Source organism: Lepisosteus oculatus, chromosome 26 (genome assembly GCF_040954835.1).
Source record: "Lepisosteus oculatus isolate fLepOcu1 chromosome 26, fLepOcu1.hap2, whole genome shotgun sequence".
NCBI lineage: Eukaryota > Metazoa > Chordata > Actinopteri > Semionotiformes > Lepisosteidae > Lepisosteus > Lepisosteus oculatus.
In genome coordinates this window covers 8,145,165-8,160,783 of record NC_090721.1, presented here as the reverse complement: position 1 = coordinate 8,160,783, position 15,619 = coordinate 8,145,165, and the positions used below count along the sequence as shown (strand labels likewise).

General features: G+C 39.0%; 1 protein-coding gene across 3 annotated transcripts in view; it reads left to right on the top strand.

The window, feature by feature from the left end:
* bcas3 (BCAS3 microtubule associated cell migration factor) overlaps window positions 1-15,619 on the top strand; it is a 234,446-nt gene that overhangs the window by 130,358 nt on the left and 88,469 nt on the right. The gene's annotated exons all lie outside the window — the stretch shown is intronic.

The window sequence follows — 15,619 nt, the reverse complement described above, 5'->3', positions numbered from 1 at the left end:
CTTTTCCGTGCGTCAGGTTTCCAGCAATAACAGCCGGCAATTACTATAACATCATAAAATTCTCAACTGGGCTCTTCTGCCCTGCGTTCTTTTCTGTGTGAGATCTAAGGCTCATTTGTGAGTATCTCCAAGCGTCAGTGTTGGTCCTGCCTGCCCTGTCTTTTCCCTTGTCAGGAGCCGACAAGTGGCGGCCCTGTGTTTGTGTTCATGTTGGGGTGGCCTCGTCTCTCAGGGTCTCAGACTTTGCTCTCGTCCACTGGCTTGAGTGGCGGGTCCCAGACTTTGGACTTTAGCTGGAAACAAACCAAACACAAGAGTTCAGTCGGTTTGCGGCTGTGTCAGAGCATCAAGCTGCTGTTCCCCAGACTCGCCCTGCGGGAGGCTGCCCAGCCTTGTGTTGTGGGTTAACTAACCATCTCTCTCCTCGGGAGCACAGGGACCCTTCTGATCTGCACAGGAGGCTGTCTCTCAACTTCTTTTTTAATAAGAAAGCTCCTGGGTCCACAGGAAACCAGTCATGAGGTTTGGAAGTTCTCAAGTTTGCAGCCTGGGATGCTTCAACACCTTAGAACATGTTTTCATTTAATTGCGTGCAATCTGCCTGTCTGTAAGCAAATATTGTCATGGAAAAGGTCACACACAAGATGCAAGCGTGCATTATTGGTGTCTCCAGCCTTTGTGAGATCCTAAATTTGGATAAAAAAAACATTTGTTTAGTGTAAGTGGCTGCTGATGTTATGATAAATATTCTTCATATTGTCAAAGGACTGTACAAATTGCCTGAAATTGGCTTGAAATATCTGTTTTGGAGTATAATAACAACAATGGAATAGAATGTTTAGAGTTTGCAAATGTACTCTGTCCTAGAACCTCATGTGCAAACCAGTCTTAAAGACGAATGTGCTTAAAGTTATAAAACATTGTGAGGATATTTTCTTGCAGTATTCCCTCACATGTTTTGGTTGTGGGGTAAGAAACAACAACAAATTAGGAAAAGAATGCGCCTTTGCCCTGTCAAAACAGCCCATCCTCTCTAGGTTTTTATCTGCTGTGGAAAATGGGTGCCCATCATCTACAATCGTCGCGTAGATCTCGAAAACCTGTCAGCCAAATAAGCTGTATGCAGCTCAGTAATGCAGGAAGGGCACAACTGGGTTAGGTAACTTCTGTGTCATTTTAAAGCATTCTTAATTCATTCCTTATTGGCATACCTTGAATAAGAAGGCGGAGTAGAAAAATGTAGTTTGCAGTATCGGCAGTCTGGCCAGGATTAATCAGCTAGTGTGCAGGCCATTTGGTATCCACTGATCTAGCATGTCTCTCTGCATTTGTTTTCATCCTCTCCCTGTTTTGTCTTGGTGTTCTAGTTACTTGCTCAAAATAACTACTTCTTCTTGGTCTTTGCCTTTTTTTTCCCTCCTTTTTGACTCGGGTTACTCTCCTGCTTCTCTCTCTCTCTCTGTTCTGTGGAGATCAAACAGCCCCTGAGTGAGCGACAGCGCACAGTGGAGGAGAGAGGGAGTGCCGCAGAGTGTGTGGACTGCAGAGCTCTCTCTCTCTGTTCCCAGTGGGGGTGTTGTTTATAGAGCATTATAATTTATAACTGAATAGAGTGGATTTAATTTCAGCGCAGAGGCTCGCCAGCAGGGCGCCAGCCTGCAATCAGAAGAGTCAGCAAGCTGCAAACCCTGTTGAATGGAAAGTATTATCACCGGCCACAAACGGACACTGTTTCTCCTTAAACAACTCCCTCGATGCTCCAAGACCTCGTCTTCTTTTTCATTCATCTATTCTCGTTACCAGCCCTCCTATTGTACTTCACAAGCTGTTTCGGCAATCCCTGGCTCTTCTGCCTTTCTGTCATCTCTCTCCCTGTGTTTTTTTAATTCCCTTTGTCTTTTCTCTCTGTTTTGCTTTCTTGTTTATTCTATTTGTGTTTTGCTGTCTGGATTTAGAACAGCAAATGCAGACTCCACTTTTTGATTCTTCGGATTCAGCAAATAGCGCTTCTTGTGCCGAATGTAAAACGTTTTGACATTTGAATGTGACGCTACTCACGATTGCTAATCTTAATATTCACTATAATTAAACATTTTAATGTTAATAATGTCCCATTACTTTTATTATTATTCTGATCTCTTTCTGCTCATGCTATTTATCGACACATTTGGATGGCATTATGCAGCTTACAATTATTAGATCTCTCCAGCCATCTGTGTTGACAGCTTAAAGGATATAGAATACATTTTAAATGTTCAAGCTGTACAAGCAGAATGTTTCAAAGCTCATGTGCAACATGAGGACAGGATCTGCAAAATATGGTGCATCTTTGAATCTTTAAATTACTGAGTAGTTCTTTGTAGAATTTAGCATTAATGAAGCGATTTTATAAAGGTACTTAATAAAGACTATTAGTAGTTTGTCAGGTCTGTCATATTTCATAGTTTAAAAATATTCCTTGAGGTTTTTGCTCAAATGAGCATTAATATTTAATTAGTGAATGTACTTTGTCTGAGCCATAGACCTCTTGGTATTTTGAAATTTGATTCTTATGCTGTAATATACTGAATTAAGTGTAATCAGAGCCTTGTGTTCAGTCGCAGTTTAGCAATCTCCATTTGATGTGAGTGCAGCCTTAGAGATAGTCAAGTAATACACAAGCAGTCGGACTTGTGAGATATTTTCTGTCCTCTTTATGCTTGGCTTTTTAATCTTTTATGTAGGCTTTGGTGTCTTTTTTTCATCTTTCCATCCAGGAGTTGCAATTTTCCATCCATAAATCTTGATTTGTGTGATGTCTGTCTTACTGAGGACCTTTTCTACTTTTTTAAAAGTACTTTTCCTGAAGAGCAGCTCATCCATCCAGCTGCCAGGTGTAGAATACAATGGATGGGTCCCCAGATCAAGAGTAATGATATTTAAACATTGAGCTATTGAAGAGATTTAGACTGTGGGGAACCCAGTCATCTTGTGATGGGCTTTGCCATCATTGAGAAGCAAGGAGCACAGATAGTTTTAATCAGAACGTTTAAAGCAACTTTATTTTCATTGCGTTGTTTCATTTCCGTTGAGCTATGACCTACTTTGGATTTAGTTCAAGAATATTGTTTGACCCCATCAGCTCAGAATATCCTACTCAATGACTAACCCAACTGTTATCTATATACAAACATGTTTGTGAGCTGTTACCAGGAGCCTCAGGTTTTCAAAATCCCATGAAGTGTAATGCACATCTTTTTTCTGATGCTTGTACAATGATGACATTTAATATTAGTTACAGATGATACTAAAGGAGCCCAAATTTTTGTAGTACACCCCTATATCTAGTTGAATGCCTGTTATCTGTTGACAATATTTAACACTTTGTTTGCTTTCTTAATAACGTAGCTTCTGAGTGTGTGTTTAATTTAAGAGTTTGATTAGAAAATTACATATACTGTATCCTGTCACCATTTTAGGAAAAGGCAAGTCCAACTCAGAAGGAGTTTGTTAAAAAAAGCTTTGAATTCAAATTTCCCAGTACACAATGCCATACAAATGTTTAGTTGTTTTAAGAACATTAGAAAGATTGCAAATGAAACGCGGGCTTTCAGTCCACCTAAACCATATGGCACTTATAGATCATCCCAGGATCCCATACAGCCATTTTTGACAGAAACCAGGGTATTGGCTTCAACAACATGGCTGGGTAGCTAGTGCCATACTCCCACAACCCTTTTAATTGAGTTGTGGCGTTGAGTCTGTGTGCAGTGTTTGCTGTGTCGTATCAGTAGCCGTGCTGTCTGTGGCCTATCATAAAGACCATTCTCTGCACTGTAATTGCTAAATGCTCTGAACATCTCCGCTGATGGCTTTAGCACACTTCGCCTGTGAACCTGCTGTCTGAATCCCTCAGTAATGCCGTGCAATGCAGTCATAAAATCTTTAATTTACTGCAGCTAGATGGTGTGTGGCTGTTCTCTATCCTCGTTTCGAATCGCTATTTATTTGGGCCTTTAGCACACCTGCTGAATGTGAGAGGCAACATCCTAGTGTGCGACCCACTGGGCAGAATCTTGTGTCACCATTGAGAGGTGCAGCTGGTGACTGAGTTGAAGTTTTGACTTTATCCAGCCTGTAGTCTTCGGTTTAGACACCTGTAACCATGCACTGTCTGCTGTAGCAGGATTTAGTTTGGCAGGTTCTGTGTTGTGAGAGATCTGCATGCGTGTTTGCGTGCAGAGGTATTGGGAGTTGGGTGTCTTCAGAAGAGACAAGAGTAGCGTTGCGCCGGACAGTGTTTCTGACCCAGGTCTCAGTGCTGTAACTGATAACCGGACAATGCTGGAGCTCCTGCCCTGACCTTGGGCAGCGTGGGGGTGCCAACACTTGCTGCTCTCCTCACTCCCAGCACTTTGATGTCAGCCGTCTGCTGATACAGATGCAGAGGTCTGAAAACCAGGCAGCTGGCTGGCAGGGACAGATTAAAGTGTTTCTGACCCACAGATGTAACCAAATGGCCATATTTCTTCATTTAGCATAATTAATACCTTGTATTTCCATTTACTTTGATGAAGGCATCTCTTTTTTGTTGTTTTTTGCTTTTTTTTTGTTTGAGAGACCTCGGTAATGATTGCAAGAGAGATATACAGTTAAAATGTTTTATAGACTATGAAGAATAACATCTCTTTTTTTAAAAAAAGGCTAACATCAAAAGCCACAATTAGCTCATTGCTTTGCTGGAAGTTTCTAAACCACATTAAATAAAAGGAAAAAGTTATTTCTCTTCTAGAGAACTGTACTCCCTTAGAGAAAGCTAATCTGATGGGTTCAGAGTAAGTCCTCGTCTTGTAAAACAGCTGTAAGTGCATTTTTATTATCAAATGTCTTTTGGCAATAATTGGAATGCAGTGCCATGCTTTCTGCAACTCTTAGTGAAATCATTTACGTTTAGTAGGCCTATCTGTGTTAAGTTCAGCGTTACTTTTTTTAAGGAGTATTTATAAAATTTATTACTTTTTTGCTTATTAAGTATCAATTGTGTGTATTTGCAGTTTTCTTCATGAGAAGCCCTGTGTCTTTACAGTTTCTGCTTCAGAAATTAAATTTCTCAGAACACAGAAGGAGTAGTAAAGTATGTAGCACAATATGTCTAGACTTAAAAATGTAATTAAAAATATGATTGAAAGCAATCAAAAGAGTGAATTCCAATATTGCATCTAATGAGTCATTCTAACATACAGGGAGAGTCACTGCACTGTGATGTACAGTATGCAGAGCAGAGCCCAGTTTAAGAGATTTAGTATAAAACTTAACGTGGTGCTCCATCATATTGAAGCAGATGTATTCTAAAATAATCCTGTAATCTGGAGTGTTCAATCCTGTTTGTCTCCTGGTAACCTGAGTGTTCAGGGATAAAGCTAGAAGAGAGAAAATCACTTTTTTGCATGAAATGATTTGGAATCAGGGAGAAGATAAAATGTAAGTGCCACTAATGACTTCCCTTCCTCTGCCAGCTTTTAAAGACACAGAGCTACACTGGTGAGACCATCTATGAGACAGACATTAACCAGACAGAGAGAATTTTGCGTGAATTATATTTATTTGTAAATTCCCACTTAAACTAGTGTTTTGACATGTAAATTATTTTTTTTATCGTGAACAGTGCAGGGAAAATGAAAAAGAATTGCTGACTTTCTGAAATCCGTGACAGATTTAAGTGCCAAGATGTGCACGCCTTATTTGCTGCAAGTAACTATGAGTTGACATCTCATCTGTTCTTTCTGAAATGTACAGAGTACATTATGCAAAACTGTACACAGGATGTTAAAACTATGGAACGTCTCGCAAAAAAGTTTCTCTTACTTTTTATCCCTTGTTTAAATAAAGCTGTTCTTTGTTGTGAAAGAGTTGTGTTGCCTCCTTGGGTTGTTTCCAGTGAGTTGGAAGTGGCGGCCTGGAGACCTGAACCCTGATTGGAAGGCACATGTGATTTGCCTGAGAGATCAAAACACAGGGTTGATGAATGTCATAGCAAAGGCTGGCAGAGGAGGGAGTGCCCTGTACTCAGAGCTTTGAATCACCGATCAAGGTCGTTCTTGGTTCATTAAGCTCGCCTTCATAATGGGCACATACTTGCATGTTTCTTTAGACCAAGAGTGTATAATATTCATGTAGAAATTCCCATACCACTTAATAGAAACGTAAGCGAAACCGTATCTGCCCTGTAAATGCAGATTTGTATGTTGTAGCTTTTTTTCAACTAAACACAAACATGTAAAGTATGTTTACAGAATAGGTTTGGCATGCTGCTCACACTTCAGCCTAATGTATTATACCTCAATGTTTGAAGTTAATAATTGCTGTATAGTCTGCTATGAACTGTCCTGTGAACTGAGCAGTTTCTTAGAATTAAGTAATTTTAGATAATAACTGAGGACGATTTCTAGAAAGAAAATAGGTTTGTTCTTTGTATGGTTGCACTTTTTAAAACCCTACATAAATGTTTGCTACATGGAGGATGCAGTACTGTGGTAGGTTATGTCACATTCATTTCAGCACTTGAGCAGTTAGAAAAGAACTGCCCTTAGTTTTGTACCCAGTCGATACTAATTGTTAACCATAACATTTAGTTTTTTCAGCAATGGTGTGCAGCACCATTTTTCACATGTGTTAAAACAGTACACTCGGGCAAGTGGAAGGCATCTGGACATTGCCTGAGGAACATTCAAGTGTGTATTGTAAAGACCTTGTCGTCCTCTGCACGTAAGGGACTGTGTGGGGGATGGATATGCTGTATTTGTGTTTAGCTAATGTTTCGGCTTGTGTCGATATGCCATCTATAAAACTGAAGTCCTGAGTTTGTTAGTTGATTTGTATTAGTGTCTGGGCTGACACTTATGCGTAACGGTTGCAAAAATATTTTTAATTTCCATTTACATCGTTTTTCATACAATAACTGTTATACTTTGACAGTGCTTTACATTGAGGGGCGTCAGTGATTATGTGGGAGACTTCAGCTTTCAGCACGTCCTCTCAAAATGCAATATTACAAGCAGCTTTAACAGGGCTGTATAAGTGAACTTTTAAAAACTTTAAAAATGTCAACCTTTCGTTAATTTTGCCTCTCTCCAGTATTTGTAACCTTGCTTCAAAGGTTTGAATCTTTCACTTCTAAAACACAGTTGCATAAGAAGAAACTGGGTTTGATTATAAATTCCTTTAAGAACCCAGCACTTCAGTGTAAATACAAGTTAGCTATTGCTCAAACACAATTATAAACACCTCTCTCTTCATCGCACAATAGACTAGTCTGCACGAGAATGTTAAAAATTAAATTTCGGCCTGCTGCCAGTGTATCTTTGTACAGCAGTACATCAGAAATAATTACTTTGTGTTAACAATGCGTTGTCGTGTGTATTTATGAATGTATGGAGCCAGGCTGTATAGGAGTGTGATAAATCATTACAGTGCAGGATTGTGGCAAAATGTTGTCAGCGTTTACTTTATTGTCATTTTGACATTTCTGAAGCCCAGGTGACAGAAGATGGCATGCTTATTCACTGATTAGTATCACAAAACTGTGAGACTGAAAAATAGTAAAAAACCTCCTGAAAACTTGAAACCATATGGAAGTGGTTTAGTAATATAAGACCAGAAATGGTTTAATTTGTAAACTGAAAGTTCCTGCTGACCTTTTTGTTTTAGATTGAACACAATGAATTTCAGAGGTTAAAATGTGACCTGAAAGTGTTTTGAGCTCACAGGTCTGAACATGATGCTCATATTATGGACTATGCATGCTTAATATCATCTTAATGTAGAGACAGATGACTAATTCGTTAAGTCTTGATCCGTCACTGTTTCGTTATTAAATCTGTGAATGCAGGGGAAAATACTTTAAACTCTCACACCACTGTACAGGAGCCTGGAAATGAGAATTCTGCAGCGGAAGCCCCTTGTGACATTATTTGTTATGTTAAGTAAAACAAACCCTGAAACAAAAGGACATTTGGAGGAGGAAAATGTAAGCTTATGTTGTTTAGTTTTCATTTGTGTGGCGTCCAAAAATATCTTTGAAAATTGTAGGAAAATATCGCAAATTTGCCACATTTTTAAGAAATATTTTTTTCTAATAAACAACGATTTAAAGGAATTCATTCTGACAGCTTTATATCTCCATCACCGTTACAGTCAGTTATGTTATAACACAATAATTACATTCTTATCAAATGCAGTGATATGGAAATTATAGATTTTAATTTAGGAGAAAAGTATGTCAACACTCTCTGCAAACATGAAAGAAAAGTTTTTGTTTTATGTTTGCACCTCAGCTCTAGGTTTATTAGAAGGGGGAAAATGACTGATTTATTTCTGAATATTCAAAGTGTTGATGAGTTAACATGCCCCTTTGCATAAAAATGTGTACCAACTGCCCAGTGCTTCCTACATTTATCTAAAAACTTTTTGGACTCTCAGCCCTCTGGGTTTGTTCCTGTCAAGGCATTCAAGTGGAATCATTTGAAGTAACAGCATTATTTCAGTCATCTTATAGCGACGTGTAACGTAAAGAAAGCAAAAGTACTTTATTGACTGATGATACTGTTTTGCCCCTCTGTCTCAAGCTACTGTGTTGTGACTTTGAGGTTTGTATTTTTTTTCTATTTTTTTTTACAGTTCCCGACTAAAATGTTTTTTTTTCCTGACAGCTGTGGTGTTTTATTAAAAATTTAAAGAAATCGTATTTGTCTGATCCTTTGAGCTGATGTATAATTACTCGGCTGGCGTTCTCACACATGGCTAGGTTTGCAGGCTAGGAGACGAAAGGCTTATGATTAATTTAAGAAAATGTGGGGCTGCCTCCGGGATTATTGACACCATAAGAGTGATATGAAATAAAAATGGCCATTAAGCAATTTACACGTCTCTGAGACAAAGAAGCATCTCGGTGCCGCTTTTAGGAGCCACTAGGAAATGCTGTGCCTGTCAAGGAGGCTTGGTCTTCTTTGCGGCGGCTCCGGTTTCGAAGAAGGGCACAGCAAAAGAAATCCGCTGCAGTGCTGTAGTTGATATCATGTCATTCCAGCGTCACATGCGTCTGCTTGGTGCTGCGGGTTTCCTGGTTCTCAGTAGCGAACTGTGTTTTTGATTTGAAAGTCAGTTGTCTAGTTTTTGTGTTCCATTTAAAAGAGAAAAATGTTTCAGGCCAGTACCCCTTGCGTATAGTTTTACATTCTGGCTTAGCACACCATGACGCATGGATAACAGCTCATTAAAGCCGAAGTCTGGGGCTTGTCTCTGTAATCAGGAAAGCTCCTCGTTTCTTTGGTGCTGTATCTCAGGAGCAAAGCGTTGCTTCTTCCAAAATAACACTTGATGTTTTCAATAAAATGACTTGACTGGATTCCTTCTTATGCTCTATCAAAGGCACTGGAGCCATGGGGCATGAATAAGTGCAGAGGGGGAAAAATTCCAAATCGTTTAAAATCTACAAGATGCCTTTGTACTCCATTTCTTATGGAAACGTAACTGTTTTGCCTGTAATAATGTGTAATGCACAAACACACAGCTATGTGCTATGTATCAGAGTGCACACAGTCTAGGAGTGCTGCTCCATATGGTTCTCCTTTTCAGCACCGAAGCCTACTCCTGCTTTGTGAGTAACACGCAGTGGCAGTCATGAATATGTTATTTGCGTGCACAGGAGAATTAGAAGAAAGACAACCCAAGCGAAACAAATCTAGTGCACCAACACTTAATGGAATAAATTAACGGTTCGTGGGTTGAGAGCTGCAGACCGAGACTCATCCATCCAATTGGTTTTCACACATCACCCCGTTAGCTTGCTTAATGTCTTGACCTTAATTAGCAAGGAGGGGTCCCCTGATATGAATAAGCACAGGCTAATGACCTCTTTAAAGATGTAGAATGGAAGACCTCAAGAGTTCACCAGTCATGTCCCACTTCTTTGCCTGCTAACTCCTTGCACATTAGAAATAGAAGATGAGTGGATAAATGATTTAAATCCAGTGTGTTGGCCAATATCTCTATCTAAACGTTTTCAAATTTTAATTATATCATATAGATTAAATACATTCTCTGTGCACTTTTATCATGCATTGTTGTTTATTTAGTAGGGAAGACCTGGAAAATATTTGAAAGACAACATTGAATGTAAGACATAAGTGTTATTAAAGTTTCTTAAGCCAAGGACACCAGGATCTCAATCCAATAGATTACATTTATAGAGTAAGTGCATGTTGACCTTGTAGATGCAAATTACAGCTAAATAATTTGTTAAACATGTTGTAATTTACATGTGGGCCTTCAGAATCAGATAAAGATATTTTAAATAATTAGAAGATCAGGAATTTAATTACACTTTACTCAAATACTTTATGCTTCATTCTGAATAAATTCAGAAAGCTTGTTGATGCCCTCTATAATGCAGATAGTCAGTTTTGATATTATCATCACACAATATCACATTTGCTTATAGTATATTTTATAATAGCTTTGGGGTAATAATTAAATTAAAGAAGAAGAAAAATGGATGCAGCACTTTTCATTTTAATTTGGAGCACTTTGTGTGACGGAGAAGCAGGCAGCGATTATAGACAGAAGCACTGTGTTGTGTCTGAGTTATGCAAATGAAGAAGCATCTACTGTACAACAGGGCTTCTTAAAATCTGTTTTACTAAATTAGCGGAAAATGTGCCTCCATAAACAGCTGTTGCATTTTAATCAGGGGTCTGGAGAGCGATATTTGCTTTGTGGTGAAAAAATAAACCCATATTCCACTGACCTTGTTTTGTGCCTAAGGCTTAACCACCTCCTGTACTCATGTATAGATTAATTGGAAAAGTCTTTTTTGGCGGGAGGGATTCTGTGGGCCACTTGGATATCATTTTTGGCACTCTCTTAAAATAGCCATTGTTGTCTTTCCTTTAGAAAAAAAATATTATTGCTATATTTTTTAAGTTTTACCTGTAGATATAAATTCTAGCTGTAGCGATTTGTAATATTTATCATCTTCCTGGGTTTCCGAACATCTCTGTTTTTGCCTGTGTAAGGGATCTCTAAGCTTGTACAGTCTCTGCACACTGAAGTCGTCTTGTGTCCATGTGGTCTGGATCCTGCAGAAGCTCAGGGGCAGCACGCCCAGCTGCAATCCTGCTGCTTACTTTTACCCTGGTGATTGCAGGTCTGGTTTGTACTGCAACTCTACCTTCTGAATGTGAATACTTTAAAATTGTAGAACGTAGATTTATTGAAATAGGAGGCCTTTGTCATAAATTTGTGCTAAATGTAACTGACCTTGCTATGCCTTTTGAAGATATTAAATGGGTTTTAAGCAGTATTTCACACCATTGAAGGTTAATTATTGATGTGGATTTGAAGTGTTCTGTCTAATGTTTTTAATGTATGTGTAAATGTACAGTATGTTTGTGCACAGCATTTATATCTGCCAGCTGCAGGTGTTCCTTGCTGGACTGCTGGACTATAGAGTGGCCAGTCTACTGTGCAGCTGACACCTCCCCGTAAGGGGTTAATGAACACCCTGAGCCATGCAGATCCCACAGCTTTAGCGAACCTTAATCTGTAAGCTTGATTACCTCCTGCCCCTCCGCCGCCTCGCTCCCTCCAAACACAGCGGGACTTTTACGGCAGCATTAGTGGCATTCTGCCCGGCTCTGGCTTTAGGGAAATCATTCAGTGAGAAAGAAAAGCAGAAGGATGGGATTGGGATACTGCTGTGAGGTCATTAGCACAGCAGCATGGCAGGGACGGCTCTTCAGGGCAGCACAAGGTGGCATTCCTCTCCGTATTCCTTCAGTGCAGCAAAGCCTGAAAATGCGTTGCGCTTCATGGCAGCGAAAATCCTTGCATGTCCACCAACACATGTGCGTGTTGTGTATTTTCAGACAGGCGATCCAAGCGGCCGCTGGAAAGCACATCCTAATCTGCATCCGTGTGGAATGTCAGCGGGTCCTGGAAAAATAAAAAAAGATGTGCTGGTTGATTTCCAGACATAGCTGAATTAAGTCAGAATTCAGTATTTCAACTCCTCTTTCTCTTTCTTTAGTTGCATCCGTTTATCCTCCCCTCTAGCTCTCTCCAGTCTCAATGGTGATGGAGCCCTTCGCTGCCTGACTTCCCGTGTCACTTCAATCTCTTCAGTAACACAGCTGCATCTCACCTAGGCTGCTGTGGTCCACTGTATCACACCCAGTTCCTTCCTCGAGCCGTGACGTTTAGACTAAGTTTTCCACAGCAGCTACAGTCTGAGATGCCCCAAACACAGCATTTATATCTTCCAGGCCAAGGCACTTCCAGGCACCGAAGGAATACGGAGAGGAATTGCCACCTTGTGCTGCCCTGGTACAGCCGCTTACTTTATTTCTGCAGAATTTGCTCTGTTTTCGGACAATGCACTTATGAATGTGACTCCACAGTAAATTAAAGCTTCTCCATGCTTCCACCAAATGTTTAATATGTACTGTAGATTTGCGATGAGGTTGTATACTTCGATATGTCTCAGTGCATTTCTACTCCACTGCATTTCTACCATGATTTTGTGCTTCGCTGGGCTTTATCATGGTATAGGTTTATAAGGTCAAACGCAGAAGGAAGAGGGATAATAGAGGACCATCAGCACATCTTGTGACTCTCTCAGCAGTGCGATAGAAGTTAGATTGAGAGGTTGTGGCTGACAGTTACCGGGGATGATAAACTTCAGCAGGAGGAGAAATGCCCTCAGCTGAACACTGGTTCATCAGTCGGTCAAACCATCCTTATTTTCTTTTAATTAAGTTAAGATGGGCAAATAAGAGGTCTGCAGTAAGCACAGAAGTGTGCTCAGAAAATCATTCATTACCCGTGAGCACAGTGTGAGCACACAACAGATATGGCTGCTCTCTCTTAGGTCAGTTACACTGCAGGGAGGCACAAACAAAGAGACATGGATTTATTCTCTCTGGTTGCTTTCTGTTTTCAATCATGTTTAAAGCATTTGCAGTTTGATTAGAGCAGAATGTACAATATTGGACTAGTATTTTAATTTTCCTCTGTTGTCAACTTCAATGTTGCTGTTGTTTGCTGTTGCATTGTGTTTGGTGTCATATGTCAAAATGGTTTCAATAAAATGGCTTTTGCTAATGCCAGGAGCTTAGCTGCACACAATTATTTTCTTACTGTTTTTTTAAAAAGAGGTACTGTGAACAACAGAGTCAAATAACGGCATTTCAAGTTGTTGCATTTGGAAATTCTAATGAAATCATTTGTATAAATTGAACAGATTGATTTTGTAGGCTTCGCTATCTTTATTTTAATTTGGAAAATACAAAGTCAGCACGAAGGGAAAACAAACCTTTTTTACAATTATGACAGCCTGTTGCCAGGACTTTGACGAAACATAAATTAGAAAGCTTTTCATAATAGGCTCTTTTTTAAGGATTTTTTTTTTTCAGATTTTAAGTGACTTATGGTCCCTGTCAGGTCAGGCTGTCATGTACATTTTGTTGTCTGTACACAGAGTGTTAGCGTGGTTAGCTGTGGGTGTGAAATTATTCCTGCAGTGCTGTCTGTTCTCAATAACTGTTGTTATTTTTGTAACGTTCAGCAATAGTCTGATTTACTGATGTCGTTTTCCAGGATGTCTGATGCATGTGTTGAGGAGTGTGTAAGGGAGTGCATTTGTCATTAGTTTGTAGCACAGACGCGAAGCTTTGTTCAAGACGTCTGGTATATGTTACTGTCATATAGGCTGCTGAGCAGTACCTGCAGTATCTGTAGGGAAATGGTGAAGTGACGTTGCATGCTTAAAAAGAGTTACCATGCCAGAAATAAAAGGCCTGTTTTCCCCCCACAGGTATTTCCTAAAGGAGGCCAAACATTCCACTCATTATTTTTTTTAATTCTTTTTAAGCATGCACTTCCATTTCCCCCTTGATTTGTCATCGGCGTGTCAAAGAAGGTTTTCCTCCGGGCTCTATGAGAGCCTGTCGAGACAAACCGATGCCCGCCGGACTGCACGAGACTGGCAGCGGAAAGAGGTTTTGAAGAAGAAGAAAAAGGGAACGATCTTACATAGCCAGTGAATTAAATTTGCTTCTGTGTTTTATGAGTCCAGAATGTCCATTGATTTTCAAGGTGATGTATTTAAATGACATCAGTGTGTGCAGCTGCTGGAGGAGACTTGTGCTGCGGTCATATTCTCAGCTAATGACAGAGTTGTCTTTGTGATGACTGTATTTATAATACCCTTGATCATGAAACATAAGGCAAGGAAAATAGGGTACACTGTGGAAAAATGACAGCTTCATCCCACGATAAACTGGTAATCAAATTAATCACATATTTAGAGTGTGTGCCCCTGGAGGTGCCAAAAGCTTTGCTTAAGGTAAATTGAGACCAGGTCAAATGTTACAGATTGGTTCAAACACTCCTGTTTAAACTCTTCTCTTGTGTATAAAGCATTTAATGATACTTTGAAATTATTTTAAAACGTTTATTTTGTCAGCTTTATTAATTTATTATTACTTAAAATAGGTTATTGTAGTTTATATGTTCATTCTTTTGATATTGATTTCTTTTGATAATCTTGAGTTCTGATCTGTCAGTAAAGCCAATTAAACGATGATAGTAGTTTTATTGTCTTCTAATTTTAACATTTATACAGTGCAAAGTTATGTATTGTCATTAAAATGGTTAAATTGCTCAGGTCTACAATATGCAGCAGATTTGTAGTCTTCTCTGTTTCACCACTCTATAAATAAAAAGTGTTAAATTTTCCTTAATTAATTTTAGGGGCATTTATCCTTTGCATTTTCCAGGTTATTGAAGGATAACTCTATTGATCCTTATCAAGGGCTACATATGTACCATCTTCCGATCAGATTATTTATTTATTCTTAAGTGCTGTTTGCTAAATTCTAAAATTGTACATGAGAATGTCCTATTTTCTACAGTAATATTTCACTGACTGGAGTCAGTGTTCCCAAAACAGTGTCACACTGAGTTAATCCTAATCAGAAGAATTGAAACATTGTTGACCAACTATATGGCCATACTAAGAGCCAAAATTTTGATTTCATTATCAGTTTGTGCAACAGTTCTCTAACTGTTTTACTCTGGTAAACAACACAGAGTGTGAACTTTGTACCTAAACCTAGACATCAGCAAAAACAAATGACCAGTGTCTGATTTTCATCTACTCACTGGAGGCACTGAACTCACTGTTAGCTCCTGAGCAACATTGCCTTCTGGAATTTCTAGTGTAAAACAGACATAGCGTTTTACAGCACAGTTAGGTCTGGCAAAATATCATCAGAATATGTCGTTTCCATCTTGTATTGAAGTATTACAGACCTACATATTGCAAAATTAGTTTGACATTTTTCACAGATTTCTCTGTGCACCTTTAGGTTTACTGTATATGTAATCAGTTCTGTTAATGAAGTCTAAAATATAAAGTGGTTTTGATTGTCTACATCGTTATTTTTTCAGATTTGTGGTAAAAACTAATCAAATCAAATATTTATTTTCATATACCTCAAAATATTCCTGTTGTCTATATTTTGCTTTAAGATCCTCATCACTAAATTAGAGTATGGTCAGATATTAAAGACCTCCTTATATT